General features: G+C 42.2%; 1 protein-coding gene and 1 long non-coding RNA gene across 9 annotated transcripts in view; both read left to right on the top strand.

The window, feature by feature from the left end:
- The window catches only part of LOC140633632 (uncharacterized), a 36,005-nt gene extending 20,551 nt beyond the window's left edge, over positions 1-15,454 (top strand). Inside the window, exons 4-6 of one of the 5 annotated variants that reach the window (XR_012031199.1) lie at positions 4,347-4,632; positions 9,718-9,871; positions 12,965-13,235. This is a non-coding gene — a long non-coding RNA (uncharacterized lncRNA). Of the gene's footprint in view, positions 1-206; positions 882-1,341; positions 1,465-4,346; positions 4,633-9,717; positions 9,872-12,964; positions 13,236-15,303 lie in introns of those variants that run through there. The other 4 variants (XR_012031201.1, XR_012031200.1, XR_012031202.1 and 1 more) reach the window with 4 other exon arrangements.
- A 1,199-nt stretch (positions 15,455-16,653) lies between these two features.
- Positions 16,654-19,925, top strand: part of IL6ST (interleukin 6 cytokine family signal transducer) — a 59,232-nt gene continuing 55,960 nt past the window's right edge. For all 4 annotated transcript variants that reach the window (XM_072826482.1, XM_072826484.1, XM_072826483.1 and 1 more), the window contains exon 1: positions 16,654-16,884. The gene's annotated coding sequence lies outside the window, so the exon portion shown is untranslated. The remainder of the gene's footprint in view (positions 16,885-19,925) is intronic.

Here is a 19,925-nt window from a genome sequence, read left to right as displayed (position 1 = left end):
CTCAGGGCGTGATCCTGGAGTCCCGGGATCGAGTCCTGTGTCGGGCTCCCGGCATGGGGCCTGCTTCTCCCTCTGCCTGTGTCTCTGCCTCTCCCTCTCTCTCTCTGTGTCTATCATGAATAAATAAAAATAAATCTTTAAAAAATAAATAAATAAAGTAAATATATTTGGAGGCATATTGTAACCAGTGTAAAAAAACTTTCTAGCTGAAGCTGTTCAACCATGAAGCCAATTGCCAACCCTCTGAAACTGCGGTCTTCCTATCACTGGAAGTCATAATTCAGCTCAAAGAACCATCTCTCAGTGATGTTGGAGCGGAGATTCCTACTGTGAATGGAAGTTTAGAACAGAAGATTACTAGGGTCTCTGCAGCTCAAAAATTCTACCATATTTAAACTTTTAAAATGTTGCTATTTTACTGGATACACCCTTATTTGTCCTTCTCTCAAAGGATTGAAACCATATGTGGTTATTTTGGCATAAGAAGAGAAGTTCAGTAAAAGGCTTAAAACAACAAAATTCAAACAATTTTGGATTAAGTAAAATTTCACAATTCTTGGTTTTGCAGAGAGCAACGATATATCTATGATTCTCATCTGGACTTGCTCGGGGTTATGATTTTGTGTGGGGTTGGGAGGAAGTGGTTTAAGAAAATTCTTAAACTGCATCCCAAACACTGCTAGTTTTCAGTTGCTTTCTTAAGAAACTCGGAGAGGTCAGACTGGATTCCATGAACAAGATTGGAGGTGTCTAATATGTAAGATCATTTCATACCTAGTGTTTGGTAACCTTTAGGTAGAAAAAGCCAAGAAAAAGAAACTAGATTAAGAAAGAAAAATAGGAATATTTTTTCACTACTTTTCTTCCAGAAATTACATGGCATCCTAGCATGACTGCCAGATGTAGTAAATATTCAATAAAAACTTTTAGTTCTGGATGAACCAAAACTGCTTGGCAACCAACACTGTTTATTAATTCTGAACTCTCTCTTATTGTGAGTTGCATTATGGTCAAAGTTTTAAAAATATGATAGTTTAGTTTAATACAAAATATGCTTTGAATTTTCCTAAAAATTATGTCAATGAGCCTAAGACAAAAGGAGTTAGTTGCAGTTGATGCCTTACTATTTAGTAAAATGAGTTATACTCTTACAAATGCTTAGCAAAAAGAATATCAAAAGCTGTATTTATGATTAGTAGAGAATAGTTTCCATACAAATTAAGAGCAGTGCTTCCAAAAGACAACAGTCAAGATCCAACAGCATAAAATATGGTTCGTAGTGATGGCTTGCTCTCTCTCTCTCTCTCTCTCTCTCTCTCTTTCTTTCTTCCTTTATTTTAGGTCCTTGAACACAGGACAAAGAAGAGATCTCCAAGTTGGTCCACATATTTTATTGATGAATCTTAGTATGAACTAGGATTTATAAGCCTGTGCTGACTTATAAAGAGGAGTCTTTGACTTGAACTCATAGTTTACTATAGTAAGATAATCATGTAATTTATATGTGAAGATGACCAAGGCACTTTTGAAAGTGAAAGGGAGCATAATTATATTAGCTTAATAGGCATAAACAGAAACTGTCCCAGGCAAACCAGGATATTTGGTGGCCATATCATCGGACACATTACAGTTGATGCTCCAACCTCCATTTCACCCCAAATGATATTCGAGGATGGTAGTCCTCAAAGTCTGGTCCCAGACCAGCAGTGCCAGCATCACATGGCAACTTATTAGAAATGTAACTTCTGACCCCCAGACCTATGGAATCAGAAACTCTGAGGTAGGCAGGGCAGCAGTATGTGGGTTTTAGAAGCCCTCCTGTTGATTCCAAGGAAGGCTAAAGTTTGAGATCTACTGGTGTAAGCCAATCATAATATTTATTTCCTTCATCACCGATGGGTTTAAAAACAGGAAAGCCTAAAGCCAGTTTGAGCCAATGAAATATAAAAAGAGGCTAGCTGGGGATTTCTGGGAAAGATCAGTCAATCTCTCTCTTGTTGAACAAGGAGATATATTGCCTTACTGATTGAAGACAAATGACTTTTTTTTTTCTCTGTGAACTGTAGAGCAGACACTTGAAAAGACACTGGCACTGTTTGGCTATTGGATCAAGCAATCCAGACGTCTATCCAACCTCTGGACTATGTGAAAGAATTTATTTGTTGAAGCCATTTCTATTTCAACCAACTGAAAGCATCCTTCTATGCCAGCACCCATTCCCACTTGTCTTGAACCTGCCTTCACACCATTATCTTCTCCCACAATGCCATCCTCTCTTTTCTCCCTCCTATCCCCACTCCTTGTCTCCTAGTCAGATCCTACCCCTCCTTCAAAGTCTAGTTCACTGCCTCCCTCATAAAGGCTCTGCCCCAATTTGTCTCTTCTTCAGAATTCAGTTTCACTTGCTTTCTGAAGCACTGGTCTGTTTTCATCATATCCTACCTCCTACTGCTTTGTCTCCTAAGTGCCTTGTCATGTGCGAGTACATGGCACCTGGCATAGGGATCCATGTACCAGGATATCAGGAACTATTTGGTATAGATGGTGATTCCACTGGTCCATGGAGATGAGGGATTCGGTGTGGCACCCGTTGCTGCCACTGTTAGCAACTGCCATTCCCAGGTCACAGGTGTTCCTTGGCTATGACCACCACATCAAACCCTGCCTTAATTACAACTCTAATTCTGCCTTGGCCTAAAATTAGACACCTTTATGACATCTATGAGACAGAAACTCCAAGAGCAAAAAGAGATAGGTTACCAGGTTAATGCTCGGCCACCTGTACAGAACAGGACTTGATGGCACTGAAGCAGGTCTATGCAGTGAGTAGGAAATGGAGTTGCCAGACCATCATTAGCACCCTTCTCGGCATTTGCTCTCTTCAGAAACTGGATACACCAACAGAGTTGTGCTGGTGGCAGGAAGCTGAGAGTGAAGAGATTACTCTGGCTCCTAAGAAGGCTGTTTGAGGATGTGAGCTTCAAAATCAGACCACCTGGTGCTCGCTTCAGCAGCACATATACTAAAAATAGAATCAGACCACCTGGATTTGACTCTTCATAGAGTCTACTGTCTACTTATAATCTTAGACAAGTTATTTGACTTTTCTGACTCTCAGTTTCCTCATCTGTAAAATGGGGGTACTAATTATACCTCATTTTCTGACATGAGAAATAAATAAGATCATGTATGTAAGACACTTAGCATCATGCCTGGTATACAGTAAGCACTCAATAAATAGTAGTTCTTGTTAGTGACCCAACCTCTCTGTGGCTCTGTGCTGGCCTCCCTCCTCCCTGTGGATGTGGGAGGAGGGGGGTGGCTGGCACTTCCCTGTTCGTAGGCAGGGCAGTGAGTGAATAGTAAAGGGAGGAAACTGGAATCTCAATGCAGCTAGAGAGAGCAGTCTTTGCCCTGGCTTTCTGCCTGCCCAGCAGCTGTGGTTTAGCATCTGAATATAAAACTGACCCATATCCTCCTCAGCAGAACACTTTCTCGCACCACCTTCAAGAGCCACCACCCTCACAGGGAGTCACAGGCAAAGCAGGGATGTTCTGTGGTTGATATTAACTCCTTGCATTTACCCAGCACTTTACAGTTTAGAAAGCCCTTTCCCATCGTTTCTCTCATTTGGCCCTCGTACCATCCTTGTGCCATAGCCAGGGATCACCCCTGTTGGCCCCATTTTACCCATTAGGAATCAGAGCAATTGTGTGACTTGCCAAAGACTTCAGAGTCAGGAAGTTACAGAGCCAGGACTCAGAGATATTCTCACTCTTAGTCATCTGCCCGCCTCCTTCATGACCCATATGCCCTGTACATGGAATAAGGTTTTCCAAAGAAAAGCATAATTCATATGTTCTACATGTAAGATTATTCGGCCAAATGTCAAATAGTGAAAAACTTTTCACCTCTCTCTCCAGGATCCTTTGCTTAATGTTCAAGTATGTATATGATTCCCAAGAAAAAGAGACCACAGGTCTGCTTTCAATTTGTTATGCAGAAAGTATTTACTATAAGGGACGCCTGGGTGGCTCAGTGGTTGAGCATCTGCCTTTGGCTCAGGGCATGATCCCAGGGTCCTGGGATGGAGCCCTGCATTGGCCTCCCCGCAGGGAGCCTGCTTCTCCCTCTGTCTATGTCTCTGCCTCTCTGTGTCTCTCATGAATAAATAAAACCTTCAAAAAAAAAAAAAAGTATATACTGTCATGCCTGAACCCTAAGCAAGCAGGACCCAAATCCTATTTCACTTGAGTGTTTACCCAAAGCTCTACTTTTGTTAATGCAAAAAAGGTTCCCATATTTGCCTATCTATTGTGATTCTTTGCTTTCCCTTCTTATTCAAGGAAGGAACCTGAAGTGCTTATGGAAATTGCAAGAAGAGGACAAAATCAGTTGGAAAGATTTAGAGATCTGGGGTCAAAACAGTGTGAAATCACTGCCCAAAGGGAAGGATTCTAAGCACTTGTCTGAAACAGAGAATCTTAGTGTAAATCACATTAAGCAAGCAACTCCAGTGTGGGACAGCTGATTGTGGTGCAGAAGTCTTGTTGTAAGAGTGGCAAAGAACTGAAAACATGGCCAAGAATGTATCGGCCAGCCTTAGTCTCTGAGCCATCCATACCCACCACGGTAAGTGACATAAAGAGCCTGGACTTCAGGATCTTACAGACCTGATGTAGAATCCTACTCTTGAAGTTTACCAGTTCTGTGACCTTAAGTAACTTCCCTAGCCTCTCTGAACTTTGCTTTCATCTGTAAAATGGGAGAGTGGTACCAACCTTCCAGACTGGGGGGAGAGGGGGAGGATTAAGTTATCCAATTTAAGTGAAGTACCTGGCACATACTGGGTGATTGATAAATGGTAGGTATGACTTCTTATTTTAAGCAATTCACAGGAATTATACCATGGCAGTGTTTTCTAAACAGTATCTTTACAGATAATATAATTTAATGATAATCAGAAAAATGGCAAAAATCCATTGGTTGTCCTCAATCCCTCTCTGGCCTCCATCAGGTGCAGCCAGTTACTCAGGAACCTCAATTATTTGCAGACATAAGATCCTGCGTCTGCATGTGACGAGATCACTTTAGGGTTTAACATCAGATCTAGGCTGTTCTAAGTCATTCATTCTTGTAGCATATTTATTTGATGTCATCAGTCTGATGTCATCCCACTTCTGCCGTTAACTATTTGTTTCATGCAAGTACTAATTGGAACTAATTGACAAGTCCCAATTTCTTCATCGGCAAAAAAGTTTGGACATAGAGTATATTTTCTACAGTCTCTACCCATTAATTCCTTAAAGCTGTGATTCTGGAATCTAGAAAGAATCCTGCCTTCACTGCTTGGTGAATAGGTAGCAGGAACTAGAAAATAAAAATAAAAAAATTTAAAAACCTATCTCATCTTTACCAAGCTCACCAACTAAACAAATTGCTCTGTGTGTGTGTGTAAAGATCTGACATTTATGTTTTCGTTTTATTTTGGGACCTTAAACTACAGACTTCTACGAAGCTATCACAGTTCACTAGTCAGTATATAGGTCTTTCCATGATTGAGCTTAATAGTTAAAAATAATCATAAAGCAATAATAACACACCTTCCCATTTATATTATTTTTCCATAAAAAGCAACTTTACATGTTTTGATTTCATAATAACTTGCTGAACTAAATTGTATTCCCATATTAAGATAAGAACTGGAGACTTAGATGAGACATTTAACTCCCCTAAAATCATAGAGCAAATACATGCTAGAACCATGTGGCCTTCAGTCTCCTCACCCTGTGCTTCCTCTCCACCCCATCATCTTAAATAGCAAATCATTTCCAACTGTTCAGCACGTACATGGGGTTGTGCCCGCCTCTAGCTGCCTGACTGGTTGCTTCCACCAAAGCCTGACAGAACAGAAAGCAGAACCAGCAGCCACCCCACCCCACGATCAGGGCCTTGCACCCTTACGTGTAATGTGATGATTGGGATCTCTACTGAGAGACCAACACAAAACGTGAAGTCATCGGAAGGCACAAAACAGCAATTAATAATTCTCTATATTGATGTTTTCCCCTTTCTTCTACAATGTTATAGCTTTACAAATGCTACTGTAGATTTTCCTTTAGGGCAGCTTCAATGATGTGATCCATTTCCTTGTGTGAGAAAGGCTCAAAAATATTGGAACTCACTACTTGCCTCAAAGAAGAAAATATTTTGTTTGGCACAATGTTGATTGTTGATCTACAAGTTCAACCTGACTGTTCTACTTAGAATAAGCACAGATGAGTTTAGATGCACAAATTCAGGATCAGGGGCCCCTGCGTGGTTCAGTGGTTTAGCATCTGCCTTTGGCTCAAGTCATGATCCCGGGGTCCTGGGATCAAGTTCTGCATGGAACTCCTCGCAGGGAGCCTGCTTCTCCCTCTACCTATGTCTCTACTTCTTCCTGTGTGTCTCTCATGAATAAATAAATAATATCTTTCAAAAATTCAGGATCTAAAGTCTTCTGACCAAATCCTAAAGAAATTGGCCCTCTTAAAAGTGAAAATTCTAACCAAAATGAAAAACACCTTGCACAGAGGCAATACCATATGTTTTTAGAGATGATGCCAGAGCCATGATGAGGGTTTTCAGAGTCATGCAATGGCAGCTCTTTCTACCCATGATCTGCCATACTTCTAATTAATTTTTTCCCATTGTTTGGTCTTTTTACCCAGGGTAGCAAGTTTCCCAGGTCATGAGGGGGTGTGTGTTGGTATCTAATGTTTTTATGTTGGAGAATGTGGGGCTCGAGCAAACTGGGCCAGATGCTTCTGGCACATGTGAGCCTTCCTTCCCCTCATCCTCTCCCTCACAAGCCAAGCCCCAGAAGCCTTGCAAAGAGGGGCTTGAGGCATGGCTGTAGGAGAGGCAAGAGTACCGAGGAGCAGTCTGGTATCTGCCCCTTCCAAGACCAGACCCAGGCTCACTTGAAGTAATCACACCCTCCGGCCATGTCTACTGCCAAGATCTATATATGGGAAATCTATTGGAAGATTTCATTGAGCTAATAAAAGCTTTATAAGTGTATTCAGTAAAATGAGCTTTTAACAATGTGGGAAATTGCTTAAGCCATAATGGTAAATGAAGAAATAAAACAAAAGGAATATGTAAGTAAAAAATATTCTTAGACAATAAAATTTGAAGAAAATACACAAAATATTAACACTACTAGGCTGGAAATACTGTGGACTACTGCTGTATCCTGCCCAGTACACATTCTCCCTCCAGGAAATTATCCCCTATGTTTGCCTTGTTGAACCACCTTCCCCTTTTTCTCAGACAAGTATCTTGGGTAAGTTGCAGGGGTGGGACCCAGTGGATTAAAGCTAGTCATCTCATCCTTCCTACCATGGTCTGTGCATGGACATTTAGCCAAATTTGAGCCGATGAGACATGAGGAAATGTTTGCTAGAATTTGAAGGAAAGGCAGATTTCACTCTTCTCCTATTGAAATGGCATGTGATGCTAAGTTTCAAACTGCAGCAGTCATTTTGTCAGAGTGAAAGCATGGTAATGACTCCGGTGACCACTGAGTAGAGCCCAAAGCTCCAGCCATACTGTCAACTCTGAGTAAAGACAGAGAAGCCAGGTTCTTGGTGGCATCATTTGAGCCCTTGGACCAAAGCTTGCCTGGAGCCTCTGGACTTCTCAGAAGTGGTATCGGGTTATTTTGTTGCTTGCAGTATAAGAAGCCCTGGTTGATACAGAAATTGATACTGACTGTATTTTAAATTATAAAAGTAACTTTTTACTCTGTAATTTATGAGTAGCTTTTCCCATAGTATTTAAGAGCAGTCTCAGGATTCAAATCCCAGAGTTCCCATTTAGTAGCAATGAGACTTTGGGATAGTAGCTTTACCACTCTGAGATTTAAAAGGAGGATAATAATACTCATTGCACAGAATTGTTGTGAGAATTGATAATTAAGATATAAAACACTTAGAAAAGTGTCCAGCCTGTGGTAAACACTAGTGTTTGTTATCACCCTGATTTTCACACAGTAATCCCCAGAGGCAGCAGTGTGACAGAGCATTGTGGATAGAAAAGATTTTTCTTCCAATCCTCTCTGTCCCATTACATTTTTGACAAAGCTCAAAATAATGAAAATCATTAGAAGGTATTTGTGAAACATGGTGAAGTGATAATGTGGCATCATGAAAGAGCATGATTTTTGAGAACGATAAAGACTTAGGCCCCAGTCCCCATAAACAAATTTCCAGCTGTGTGACCTTGAGTGGTTGTTTAAACTTTCAGAGCTTTGGCTTCCCCATATATAAAATGGGAATGACAACACTTCCCACACTGGTTCATTGCAAAGATTAATATAGTGAGTGCCCAATCTTGTCACACAGCTGGCACTCAAGGAAGGGTGGCCTAATGACTAGTTATTTAGGCATTGGATGTTTGTCTCTGATCAGTTAGAGAAAACAGCATGACTTAATCCTACTTGCAAGAAAAATCACTTTATCTTCTTTTTAAAATCAAAATCACAGCCTACATTATTTAGAACAGTTTTCTGTATATAAGGTTGGATCATTTAGTCCATTGGTAGCTAGATGCTAGAGATGTAAAGATATACTGGGTTTCCTTTCTCCCTACCTCCTACCGTTACAGGTAAACACATGAGAGGAATTGTCCATTCTTTCATTTCCTGTTCTGCTTTCATGCATGCAGAAAAAGGTAGTGTATGATGTGTGGCGGCACACTGGGACATTGGCCACCCTCTCTCGCACAGATCCACAAGCAGAACCAGAGCTGGACACAAAAAGTGCAATGCCACACAGCTTTTTTAGTTGTTCCCTTTATTTACCACAATCAAGAGTGTGAGCTGCCCTGAATGTCCCTGGAAATTTTCTACATGACCTCTGAGGCTCAGTTCCCAAGCCAGTCAACCCTTGGGAAAAAGCCTTGTTTTAAACTCTGGCCCCGGGTACTTGAAAGTGAGTTTTCACCGGGTTGATCTCTCCCCTCTTCTCATTCCCTCCGTAGCAAAAATCACATTTAGGACAGCAGATACTCTTTATTCTAACTTGGGGCTTCTTACCTCTGACTGTCTTGGCAGATGTGAGAGGAGAGAGCACAGGTTTGGAAGAGCTAAAAAGTTTCTTCTGGTATGACAAGTATTTTAGTGAAGTTCATTCCAAATTAAGTTTTTTCTCTTTGCACTTCCCCTTTACTAACTTTCCCCCATTTCTTTAGAAAAATTATCACAGCATTAGTCAGGAATAAAGGTATAAAACTCTTGGCCTTCAAATTCAAAAGACTTGGTCAGGTGTAAGAAGGACTTGGGAAGAGTGTTTGCTGGCCAGTTTTTGTTGCCCCTCCTGCAAACATCAGCCTCCCACCCACACCCACCTCCAGGCCAGAGAAAGCCTTCCCAAGCTGGGGAGAGCAGAAGTAGATAAATGAGTGTAAGCAAAAGAAGTAGAAGTAGTGAAGAAAAAAAAAAAAAAAGAAAGGATCGTCTACCATGTCCTTTACCTTGAGGTTAGCTCTACGGTGGGGAAGGATGATGGAGGCTCATGATGATATTGGGGATCTGTTACCATGTGAAATCTTGGGAAGCAATAGCCTCTCAGTGTTTCCTAGCACACAATGCTCTGACAGTAGTAAGTTAAAGATGGCCACATGGAGTGCCGTGAGTAGGAAAAGCTTAACACAGCCCCTCTGAATCTCTAGCAGCCCCAGAGAGGCACAGGTGAAGTGCTGAATGGCCCCTAGACACCAAGAAGGGCACAGAATTTAGCTGACAAAGAGCCCACGTGGTCTTATCATCATAACAGTGAGTCATAAAAGTGAGAAGTGGCATGGAATGTGCACATCACGAGTCCAGGTGAGTCAAGAACATCTCCACAGGTAACCTAATGTGGCAGCCGTGACACCCAGGAACCACAGTGGGCTGTTGGTCATCTCAGCAGAAGCCAGGCCATGTCAAGACTGGGGACAGAAGCCCTTTCCCACTGCCCCCAGAAGTTAGCTCTCTGGAGAGAAGAAAATAGAGGAGGTCATCTGGAATCATTTGCATTCTTTTGTTGTGTGTTTCTCATGGCCTAGAGCAGGGAGAAATCAGATATATTTCTGGGAGAAGGAAATAACTCCTAAGACGAATATTGAAAGACGGTAATCAAGATAGGCGAAGAAAGTGAAGGAGGCAATGATAGGCCAAGGGAACAGTGTAAAGCTGTGTTTTCTTGGCATGGAAGTAGGAAACAGTATATTGGAAGCTAGCCCAGGAACCATTAGCAAATTGGTAATATGACAGCCTGGAGTTGGAGGTTATGATGAAGATATGGTTGGAGAAGTAAGTAGAGGTCAGGACTTTTGGAGGACTTTCATGACACACAAAAGTGGCTTACGTGACATAAAGGCATTGAAAGGGTTGGATTTTCAACATTGTGCATGATGGATCTGAGGGTTTAATTCTGGTTGTTTATTCCTAACAAAACTTAGTGATTTCAAATAACATTTTTTTACATGTTACAGTTTTGGAGGTCAGGAATTTGGGCAGGGCTCAGCTAGGCAATTCTTCTGCTCTATATGCACTGGTTGGCACCCCAGTAGTATTCATCTGCCAGTTGATCTGGTATGGATGTTATAAGATGGTTTTACACTCATGCCTGGTAACTGGGCAGTCAAGTCACTGTTCCTCTCTGTGTCATCTCAACCCTTTCCATATGGTCTAACAAGAGTGTTGGACTTATTCATGGTGGCCCAGGACTTCCAGAGACCAAGGTGAAAACTTCTCTTAAATGTTAGGCATAGGGATCCCTGGGTGGCGCAGCAGTTTAGCGCCTGCCTTTGGCCCAGGGCACGATCCTGGAGACCCGGGATCGAATCCCACGACGGGCTCCCGGTGCATGGAGCCTGCTTCTCCCTCTGCCTATGTCTCTGCCTCTCTCTCTCTCTATCATAAATAAATTTTAAAAAATTAAAAAAAAAAAAGATTTAAATGTTAGGCATAGAGTCACTTTCTGTACCATATGGATCAGCGCCATACTCAAGCTTAGCTAAATTCACCAGGAAGGGAAATAAACCTCACCCCTCCACAGAGAAGTATCAAAGAATTTGTGGCCATCTTTAACCCACCACAGAGTGAGAAGATGTGAGATTGGAGGTAGAGAGAAGTTCATAACTCTTATAACCCCTAGTTCCTTAAGTATTCTTGCACAAGCACTTGCAAATGTTCTCTTAACACCTTTCTCATGGCACTATGACATGGCCATACTTGTCTGGCTATCTCATTACACTTTGAGATTTTCAAGATTTTTAAAAATTTTTTTCTATTTATTCATAAGAGACAGAGAGAGAGAGAGAGAGAGAGAAGCAGAGACATAGGCAGAGGGAGAAGCAGGCTCCCTTCAGGGAGCCTGATGTGGGACTCGATCTCAGGACCCCAGGATCACACCCTGAGCCCAAGGCAGACACTCAACCGCTGAGCCACCCAGGCATCCCTGAGATTCTCAAGATCAACACATGTCTAATTCAGATCCATATCTAAGGGCCTGGCACATAGTGGATGTTCAGTAATTGTTTATGGAATAAATGAACTGAATAAATTGGAACAATTGGGGTCCCCTTAATTCCTGGTTCTTTGGAACACCAGAGCAAGTTCCTATTTGATATAATTCCCTTTCCCAGATCTAGATCTTCTTATTGACTTAAGAAATGCTGGATTTGAATGTGTACAAATAACAGTCTGCATGAACATATATGTAAATAGCTTTTGACTTTTGCCCGCTGTGTTAGTTCTCTATTGCTGCAGAACAAGTTACTACAAACTTAGCATCTTAAAATGACACACATTTATTATCTCATAGTTTCTGTGGGTCAAGAGTCTGAGCACAGGTTGACTGGGTTCTCTGCTTTGGGGTCTCACAGGACTACAGTCAGTTTGTTGGCTGAGGATGTTGTCTAATCCGAGGCTTGACTTGGGCAGGATCTGCTTTTGTTGGCAGAATTCAGTTCCTTGAGTTGTAAGACTGAAGGCTTCAGTTTCTAATCAGCTGTTAGCCAGAGGCCACCCTTCATTAGATCTCTCCATATGCCAGCTCTCAGTATGGCAGGTTGCTTCATCAAAGCCAGCAAGGAAGAGAGTCTCCTCACCAGACAAGCATTACAATTTCATATAACTTAGAGGCTACAACATGGCTATTTGATTTTTCAAAGCCACAACAGACACTAGCAAGATGGGCACCGTAATCTTTCATCACGTAGTCCTCTGCATCTCTTCTATCATGAAGAGAAAACCACACAAAGAACACGGAGAAGCAAGAGGTCAAAGAATTTACATTAAAAGTCTATCATGCCCACTTAGAGCAAAATAATGATTCTCATAATTTGAAATATGAGCTAGATTAGCTTCATTCTGAGTTTCATTTGACTCTGACACTAAATTCCCTTTATTATTTGTTGATCCTGGAAAATGATCAAACCCTAAAATTCTACAGAAAAATCAGAAAGGACCATTTTCAAGAAATTTCAGCTGTCTGAAGAAGTATCTTCACTTAACGTTTGCCTTTTCGGTAGGTACCGCCAGCTTCCCTTGAGGAGACAGACTCACATTTGCCTAAGCCAGTATTTAATACAGTTAGTACCAAATCTTTATCCAAATTCTAGGCAAAAGGCTGGGAATTCTTGGCCATACAAGCCCACAAAATAAAATATATTTTTTAAAACATTCATGTTGGTACTTTCTTATTTATCTGGTAAGTATCAGACTTGGAGCCAAGGAATCTATTTTGTAACTAAACAGTATTCTCGCATATGAAGGTCAACAAAAGAAAAACTTTTGCTTCTCTCAAGAGTTGTGTCAGAGTTAACAAAAAGCAAATTATGGTAAAAATCATCAAGATGATATTCTGAAGCTAGTCTAGGCTGTTGCAAAGTTAGTGTCCCAATACCTGACTTCCTTATCCTATCTATGCAGGTGTCTAAGAATAAGATGCCACCTCATTGCTGCTCACACTTCTACACTGGCCTTTCCTGCTCCCTGTGAATGAGGGAATTCAAGATCATTGACAAGCCCAGGGCCATTTGACAGGGTTTCCCAGAGGTCTAGAGTAACGAGAAGCTAGATGCCCTCTGCTTCAACAAAGTCAATTTGCATCTGTGTTTAATTTTTATAGAGAGCAGTATTCATTTTATATAGAGCAGAACACTCTACTATAGTTATCCATTACAATGCAATAAAATAAGCAAATACTAATAACATGAAAAAGTTTCTGCTAAATTCTCATTTTTAAAACGATAGCCATAAAACTATGATGTTAGAAGTCACAATAGGGGTCACCAGTGGCTTTCCAATAACTAGAAGGAAGCAAGAGGGGCCTTTGGGGGGTGTTGCTCTTTTTCTTGATCTAGATGCTGATTATATGGCTTTGTTCAGTTTGTGAAAAACTTTCAAGCTGTGCTCTTACAGTATGCCCAGATATAATGTAAAATTTTTGAAATAGAGTCACATTGTTGCCTAGTTTTGTTGCTATGAAATGAATTTGTCATGTTTTTGAGTTTTTAAATTAGGTACAACTTGATTTAAGTTCATACTTCATCCCAAACTTATTAAGCAGGTTATAATGTGGCTGAAACTGCTTCATTTTGAAATTTATTTTGAATTACTTTTCATTCTGCTTGGTGAATTAGATGCTATTAGGTTACAAAGATTTTAACACATACAGAAAAGCCGTCCCCAACTCACCATTGATTAAATATTTCATTTTTAAAATTTTCTTAAGGTATTTTAGGCTAATAATGAAAAATATAAAACTAGGGGACTGAAATTGGTAAGAGTAGGACCAAGAATGCAGAAGGAGGAAAACTTTAAAAGAGTAAGGCAATGGGAAAAGAAGGGTATACAGTTTCCTCCTAAATTGGAGAAAAGTTAAGATTGCACACAAATGAGGATGGTACTGATTTTTTTCCAGGGAATAATGAAACAAGGTTCTGTACTAGGAATAGAATGTTGGGTTAGGGCTAGTAGTTCAAGGACAAGGGAAATGAGAAATAGCATTGATAAGGTAAACGTGGCTGAAAGTCAAGGGAATTGAGGATACTAGTGAGAGTGTGGTTTAAAAAGTCAATAAAAGGGTTCCCACAGTTTAGGGAGATAAGCAAAGGTAGGAAATAACTGATAAACTTTGAGAACAAAGACTGGAGGTCATGCTGAGGACAAACTGTAGACTCAATAGGAGTGAGCCAGTAAGAGAGGTACAAGAGTAGGTGGTGTTGGGTAGAGAGAAACTTACAATAGAAAAATTTGCAGGTGTTGTAATTTCATCTGATGACTGGATTCAAGGAGTGACTACATCTGTGGGTTTTGATATAGATGAAAAAAGAGATGATTGGAAAAGAACGATGAGAAACTGGGAGGTCAGGGTTCTAAGTGAGTCATTATCATGGATGCTAGAATCATTGGGCTGGGACGGGACATGCAGATAGTTCCAAGGCTGACACAGAGTTTCAGAAGCACGTTGGGCACAGGCAAGGAAGTAAATGGCTATCTTGGTCACAGCCAACTATATGAAAATACAAGCAGGCCAAATTTGTCTTTGGCATATATTACCTTTGTTGTGTAGCATTTTTTTTCTAGTTTTGTTCACCTACTCTCGACTAACCTCATTATCCTCATGTTGCTCTCACTGTACACTTCCTCTGCTTTTGACATATGTGAAATCCCAAATGATCCTAAGGCATACATGGAAAGTTCTCGATGGCTATGTCACTTTTTCCACTTATTGTTGCATTTTGACAGAGTTTTCTCCTGACAAATCCTTAACCAAAAAGTGGTCATTGCAGGGCCAATACCCTAAAGAGGTGTCTGCAAAGTCATGGAATTCCAGCCCGGGAAGGGAAGGAGGCTCTTCCTGTTTTGAAAAATCTTTCTCCAATATTGATCTATTCTTTTAGCCCAGGACTTCAACCATCCCCATAAAATGTGAGTTTCTGAGACATTAGGGCTGGTTTAAGCCAATACAGAGATACCCACGAAAGGACTCAGTCTTTTGCTCTCTTGACCAGTGCACAAGGCAGACTAGTGTGCTATGAGATATTGATTCCTTCCATCTTTATTCCCTGTACCAGTGAAATATCATCATTTTCAATATATGCGTCAACGCAAAAGGTTTGGGAAGCACCGACATAGAAGACATTCAAAAGCAGTTGGCATATATTGAGCACCTACTGTATACCAAACACTTCATGTCTGGTATATAATTTACTTCACCTTTGCAGCAATCCTATTAGGTCGGTACTATTATTCTGATTTTGCAGATAAAGAAACTGAGATAACTTGCCAACCAACTGTCACAGACACAGGAAATGGCAGCAACAGGATGCCAACTCAGGTGATTTGGAACCAGAAAGTACACTTAACCACTATCCATTGCCTCTAAATAAATGTTTGCTAGCTCTAAATAAACATTTTAATTTAAATCTTTTCTACGTTTGTTTTCAGCACCCCTATAAATGGCAGGACTAGGATACAATTCCATCATACCCTGTAGGTTAGCTGTAGCCTGACAGGGAGGAGCGAGAGCTGAACACGGTGGAGCTCTGCGTCTCTTACAGCACCGTCGCCGGGTTTGCTTGGGAGTCCCTTAGCCCTAGATCTGCTTTTCCGTGTCTCTTCAAAATTATCTGATCAACAACTAAGAGATTGTAACTTGTCCTGTGTTTTATTCTCTCTGCATCTGAATCCTCAATATAATGACAAACTTTGTAATTTTTCATTTAGGGGTATAATGTGTTCTAAGTCTGTTAAACCCTTGTTGCCCTCCTACGGCCTGGCCTGCCGTTCTTCCACAAAAGGCCCTGGCCTCTGGGTGTTTCTTGACACGCGCACGCGCACGCGCACACGGCTTATCCTACAAGTTTCTCCATGCCCTCGGTGGGGGAGTAAAAAAAAAAAAAAAAAATCACAGCGAGCCTGAAGGTCCATTTCTCAGGCGGGGGAGGCATGTAACGAAATTAGTTTTTGCTAGGTATTTTTTTATCACAGCTTGAGAGGTACAAACCGCAAGGAAGAACTAGTTTCTTGGCAGGTCACGCCAGCTCTGGGGGGTTCACCGATCAATCGCAGCCAAACTTGGAAATACATATCGTGGCAAGGTTCGTTTATGGTAGACTCGCACCGAGGCCGCCGCCGCCACGGTCTGCGGTCACCTCGTGTCGAGTCACGACCATCGAGTCCTTCACTTTCCCTGAGAAACTCCCACGCCTGCCCTGTCCCCAGGGGAGCCGGCGGTCCCTCGGGGAAGGCCGCGAGGGCAGGCCCGGGGCACCGCAGCGAGACGGGACGGCGGCGGGCGTAGGAAGCACCGGGCTTCAGTTCACGAGCCTGTTATTCCACGGAAAAATGGAACATTCCGCTCCTTCCGCCCGCAGAGGAGAGGCGGGGGGAACCCTTCGATCTGGTCTAGGAAAGGCGACGCGGGCGCAGCCGCCGGAATCCCGGACGCCAGGAGCCGCGTTACGGGAATCGCAGCTGCCCGGAGTCCCGCCCCTTCGCCGTCGGGCGGCCTCCCGACCAATGCCCGGGCGCGCCGGGTCTCGCCGGAGCCAATCAGCATACAGCCCCTAAATCCGGAGGCGGGGCGCGGCGAGGGCGCTGCGAGGCGGGGTCAGGGGGCGCAGCGCCCCGCGGTGGGAGGAGGGCCGCGTGCCGCGTCTGCGGGAAGGAACCGGGAGCGAGCCGGAGCCGGAGCTGAGAGCTGAGAGGCCGGCGGAGCCGCGAGGGGAACGCCCGGGCGCAGCTGAGCTGGAGGCCGCGACTGTGCGGCCGACCGGCCCGGCCTGGCGCCGGGGGAGTCCTGCGTTGTACGGATGCGGTTGAGTGAAGCGCCGAGGCCTGAGGTGAGGAGGTGCCGCGACCGAGTGAAGGGCCGCGTAGCGCGAGGACGAGGGCTAGGTCGGAGCGTTCGGGCCTGGGGCCGGGCCCTCCAGGGGGCCGCCCTGCCGCGGGAGAGGGGCGCCCCAGCGCCGCGCGTCCCCAGCTTGCTAGTTCCAGCCTGGAAACCCCCGCATTCCTCCTTCCATTCCGTGTTCACACAGCCCGGAATCTGATTCCCACAACTTTGTCACCTATATTTCTCCGGTACACACGCGCGCGCGCACACACACACACACACACACACACACACCCTTCTTAGGCCCACGCCCCCCAGGCCCCACTTTTCGCTCCTTTCCGTCTCCCCTTCAATTCCGCCGGCCCCGCACTTGACTCTTCACTTTCTCCCTGGAAGTTAGCAGCTCCTCAGCAAAGCCATCTTTCCATCCTGAAATCATAATGTCTCAACCCTGTTGAAAGTTCACCTTAATTCAAACATTTTCAACTCACAGCCTCTTCTTTCTTCTTTTTCTCTCTCACATGTATCCTCCCTTAAAGAATCCCACCTTAACGCTGTATCTGAAAAGTACCAAATCCATCTTTAAAACTTCACCCCTCCCCCAAGCTTAAAGGTTATTCCAAGCGGCAAGGTTCTGTTTTTCAGTAGATGAACAGCATTTTATTCATAACTCCAAATGAAAAAAATATCAGATTAGAAATAAGACTTGCCACTTGGAGGTTGTTGGGGTTTTGTCGTGTCCCCCCCTCCCCCCCCCCCCCCCCCCACTTCAGAACACCCATTTCGGCTTAATTTGTGTAGTCATGGGCATTTCAGCAGTTACACTAAGCTTTAAAATAATTAGTGATTAGAATGCCAGGGTGACTCTTCTAAAAGATTGGAGTCTTTGGTTAAGTCGGAGCTGTAAACAAACCCTTTAGACCGTGTGACTGCCAGCTTCAAGTTGGAACAACTCTTAATTTGAAATTCCTGACTCAGATCATCCTAGGAGCTGTTCGCCATTATCTTAATTTCTTAAATTCATGGTAATTCCCATTTTGAAGTATTTTTGAACTGTAAATAGAACTCTACGTTTATAAAGCCAACTGGATACTAAGTTAAATCCTGTTTTCCAGTTATTTCTTTCGGGGGATAGTTTTTGAACACTTGTTTTTAATTACAAGTGAAAGAAGAAAGTTACAGGATGGAGAAAGTGTGAGAAAAGGGGAGTAAGTTTCATGGTGGAATTTTCCCCTCTTTTCAAGTCTGTATAATTGACAGTGCTACAACATGTTTAGTTTTCTCATAGGTAATTTGGAATATTCTAAATACTGCGGACATATTTTCTTATGTAATGAAAAATGTGCACAGTGTCCTCATTTTTATTTATGACTTGCAGTGTTTTCAGTTTATTTATAGGTTTTCCCAAGGGCATTTGCACTGCAGTTAAATGTTAGGGTGAATGTCGATTATTATATACATTTGAAGTAAAATGTCTCAGTATCCACTTTACAGAGAAGGAAACTGAGGCTCAGGGTCCTTTTGAAACGTAGATCTGTGTAATTCCAACCCCTGTACTCTCACTTGGTCTTTCTGTTATACTGACACACTTCTCATGGAGGATCCACTACTACAGTTTAGTTTGGCCACTTATGGACTCCCCATAACTGATCTGCAGGGAGGGCTTTTTTCCTCCACAGAAGCTATTTTAGAGCTTCTTATTTTAACAGGAGTCAGGACTCCCTGGCTCTAATATATTTGCAGCTTGGCTCCTAGAGAAGTGTGGAATGTTCTCACAGTCTTCTCCATTTCTTTGATTGCAAAGGCTGTATGATCAGATTTGAAGTTTCTACTCTGTTATTTTACATAATAAATAGTAACCACTTACTGCTGGCTACAGGAATTCACAAATATGCATGAGATATTGTTAGGACATGTATAGAGCTTATAGAAATTGGGCTGACAAATGTATGAAAAATTGCAAGGATGCAAGGCAGCTTTAATTAAGTGTAGAATGATGCAGAAACTGCTATAGATATCTAAATTAGGAGTGATAAAAAATAATAAATTAGGAGTGATTATTAAAGAGTTGGAATAATCAAAGGATTGAGCAGAGGTCAGACCTGAAACCTTTGTGAGACCTGGATAAAGAGAAAAATGAAAGAAGCCCATTCCAAATAGAGGTCTATGTAGAAAGAGTCAGGAAAAAAAAATATTAATTACAATAGCCAGTACAAAAATAATGCTTATTTGTGCCAGTCACTGTTCTGAGCACTTTGCCTGTATTAATTCTTTTAATCCTCATAACCTTAGGAGGTAAATGTTACCATCTTCCTTTTACAAAGAAGGAAACCAAAGCAAAGAGAGGTTAATTTGTCTAGTGCCACGCTGAATAAGGGGTAGATCTAGAATTCATACATAGATAGCCTGGCTTCAGAATCTGAGCTTTTAACTGTGATGCATATATTCCCTCTTCATATAGTATATTTGAAAGGCAGTGACTAAAATAATATGGCCATACCAGGAGGTCTTTTAAAACCCACTCTTAATTGCCCTCGTCATGCCTCAAAGTATCTTGGATTCTGAGGATATTGAGACATAGAAACAGTTATATTACAGGGCTTGAACTCCTATTATGGAATTGTACGCAAGTGCATTGGGAGCAAAGATGTTTGTGGGAATGGGGGGGATTTCCTTAGGAGACATGATGTTTCATCTGAGTTACACACGGGGCAAATCAGAGTCTGGGGAAAGACATTGTAGAGTTAGGGGATGGCATATGTAGAAGTACAAACTCTTAAATAACAAAATGTGTTAGAGAAAGTCTGGTAGTTTGCTGTGTCTTGAGCTTGGTCTGTGGGAGTGAGCTTAGTCTGTAGGAGTAGGAAATGATAAAAAGTAGACCAAAATATGAATGGCGTGATGAGGTCAAAGAAAAATGAAAGCTTAAGATATTTGCTTTGCATTTGGGAAACTACATTAATAATTTCAACAGATTGTTCACTATTCTCTTTAGATGTACAGCTACAAGTGGTAGCTTAGGGAACAGTTTGAGTAGAGAGCTTTTTA

Source organism: Canis lupus, chromosome 5 (assembly GCF_048164855.1).
Source record: "Canis lupus baileyi chromosome 5, mCanLup2.hap1, whole genome shotgun sequence".
Lineage (NCBI taxonomy): Eukaryota > Metazoa > Chordata > Mammalia > Carnivora > Canidae > Canis > Canis lupus.
This window is presented reverse-complemented; position numbering and strand designations above follow the sequence as displayed.